This window comes from Myotis yumanensis, unplaced genomic scaffold (genome assembly GCF_028538775.1).
Source record: "Myotis yumanensis isolate MYYU_CA2020_CCGP unplaced genomic scaffold, mMyoYum1.0.hap1 SCAF_7, whole genome shotgun sequence".
Lineage (NCBI taxonomy): Eukaryota > Metazoa > Chordata > Mammalia > Chiroptera > Vespertilionidae > Myotis > Myotis yumanensis.
In genome coordinates, this window is record NW_027223758.1 from 52823358 (window position 1) to 52826381 (window position 3024).

Sequence of the window (3024 nt, forward strand, 5' to 3'; positions counted from 1 at the left end):
TGCAATTATTAAAGCAGGCGTTTTTATGGGATGCATTTGAGGAAGAAAATAAGGAACACTGTTCTGTCTTTTAATCTGTTTTTAAAAACTTGCAAACACTTCACATAGCATAGGCTGTGTGCCAGAAACTCTTGTGTGTCTGCATAACTATTAATATATTTTACCCCCACAGCTGATACAGGGGGAAACTGAGGCACGGGGAGATTGTGTGGTTTGTCCGTGTTCCTAAAGCCTGCAGATGGTGGAGCTTGAATAAGAACCAGGCAGCCAATCAGGGAGACCTTGCTGTGGTCCTTACACCACGTCAGACAGAAAACCAGTTACAATCCCATATGATTGCGTGGTGGGTACCTTCTCTCTCACACATTGTTTTACAGGATTCAGGAGATCACATACATTCACTTTCATATCCTGAATTCTTTGTTTTTACTATGTGGTTTCCATGCGTGTCAGTTTTCCTGGCTGCACAATCATCTAACACAACTGGCAATTCCCCTTTTGTTGACTATTGGATTACTTTCAATTTCTCACCAAGAAACAACACTTCAAAGAATACCTTTGTATCGTGTATTTCCCAATTATTTCTTTAGAATACATAGAACCAATTACCAAAAGCTGTGACAAAATTTACAACTTATCAAAGATCCACCCAGCAGTTTTGTTTTTTTGTCCCATTGCTTTTTAGATAGTGGGAGGGAGAGAGAGACACATCAACTGGTTGCCTCCCACATGTGCTCTGATAGGGGGTGGGGAGTGAGTCCAAAACCCCAGGTATGTGCTTTTAACGGGAAATCAAACCCAGACCCTTCAGTGCACAGGCTGACCCTCTAACCACTGAGCCACACAGGCCAGAGCACACCCTGCAGTTGTAAAGGAAAGCTAGCTATCCCATTATAGTCTAATGGGCAGAGACAGGTGATTTTTTTGAACAAATAATACAAAAATAGACCCATGCCTATTTGGGAATTTTATAACTGTATGGTAAAGATTATATTTCAAGTCAAAGGAGTAACATTTGATTATACAATAAAGAGAGACATTGGATAATCTTTAGGCAAAAAGGAAGAAGTTGGCTCCCAACATTACAACATTCATAAAGTAAGTTATTGATAGATTAATATACAGGGGTAGGTAAAAGATTTACAGTTATGAGTACGCAAAACAGTTTATCTTTGTATTAACTATTGCATTTTCCATGTGAACAACTATAAACCTACTTTTGCTAAATATATGAAAATGAAATATACAAAGAGAATATCATTTTAATTTGGGGGTGTGGAGGTTATTAGCATAAGACTAAGACCAAGACCAAAATATTATATAAAAAATAAAAAGAATAGGTTTGGCCAAAGATATCATAAAAATTGACAAATGGGAAAGGTATGCATAATTTATCCAAAAAATGTATTAATCTGATACATAAAAGTCGAAAAGTCATGGAGATGGTAAGCAAAGAGAAATACGCAAAACACAGACAACTGGTGCCCAGAAATAGCATCTCACACATTCACCAGCCGTGTGTGTGTCTAATTTTTAGCAACTATCATAGAAATACAAATGAAGAGAACAGGATATTAATTTTCAGCGATTAAATTGCCAAAGACTAAGCTATTAATACCAGTTTTATGACGAACATGGGAATAAATAGGCACCTCCTGCTATGTGACACCACATTGGGGGAGGAAAACTAAATATCAAAATGTTAAAAGTGCTACTTCTGACGTGGCAATTCCACTGATAGTTTATCTTTAACACTCAGCACACACTCGGTTTTATTTTTATTACATGCATGCCTAATATCTCTTGTAGAACGTTTCTTACACTAAAGTTTGAAAAAGATAATGTTCATCAGAAAGAGGTTAGATGAAAAAGGGCCTCTGCCGGTGAGAGGCACATGTAGAGCAGCCTGATTGCTCTACGTGCGGAATCCACATCAAGAGATTTCGGGAGCATAATTTTTTGGTACTTGGGCAGCTGGTGATCATTGGTCCTGGAGCCCGCAAAAAAAAAAAAAAAAAAAAAAAAAATACGCTATTGTCTTATATGGAATTTTATACTGTTGCCAATGAAAATGAGGATCTCTGCTGTGTTGACATACACTAATGTCTGTAATGTCATAGTAAATCACAGAACAGAACGTGTGTGAAGCTTTTTAAGATACTGTATGTCTAGGTATCATGCAGACTTCTATATTCTATTGTACACATGCACACAATATTCTACTAGACACACAAACATGCACACACACATCTACTTCCAAAAGTCTGAGAGAACATAGAAGACACTGGCAACAGAGGATGGGAATTATGGAAATGTTTTCTTTCATTTGCTTATATGCTGAATTATTTATAGGTAGCAATTCCTCTTATGATATAAACAGTGCACGTATTTAAAACTTAAGGTGAAAAGGCCATAGGATCTGAACACTTCTTATAGCACTGGTGCATGATGCCAAATTATTTCCAAACATGTTGGGCCAGTTTGCTGCACCGAGTCCCATGTCAACCATATCTCTTCAGCCTCTTATGAAACTGAGCTCTGTGCTGGAGTTCTAAGAAAAGGGCAGGGCAGCTCCTGGACCGGCTGAGCGAGCCCCTCCACCTGAGATTTACCCAAATCCTTTCTCCTCTGCCGGCTGTCTCCTGAGCTTGTGTTGACATCTGACCTTCAGCAAACACATGGGAAGAAAAGCCACCGGTAACAGAAGTGAGATTCCAATCTGTCAGTTTTGCTCTCTATTTGGGCCACTGGTAATCAGTTTAGTGACAAAGTGTTGAATGACTAACACTAAGCAAGGGAAGGTTGAGATGATTGCGGGTTTCAGCCGTCCATAGAATTCCCTGCATGGGATTCACGGATTTCCGAGTCCTCTCAGTGTGCACCTCCAGTGTGCTGACTCCTTCTGTTTCCTTCTCATGGCTCTTTAATACCATGTAATTGTTCTTTGTGTATATTGAAAATTGTCTGTATCCTCCTGTTATAAACCCCCCAAATCAGGGACGTTCATCTGTTTTTATGTTATTG

At 38.9% G+C, this 3024-nt stretch overlaps 1 non-coding gene across 1 annotated transcript; it reads left to right on the forward strand.

Annotated features, from left to right (window-relative positions):
- The first annotated feature begins 1866 nt into the window (after positions 1 to 1866).
- Positions 1867 to 2001, forward strand: LOC139014780 (U11 spliceosomal RNA). The gene has a single exon (XR_011472330.1). It is a non-coding gene; the product is annotated as a U11 spliceosomal RNA (small nuclear RNA).
- Positions 2002 to 3024: the final 1023 nt, after the last annotated feature.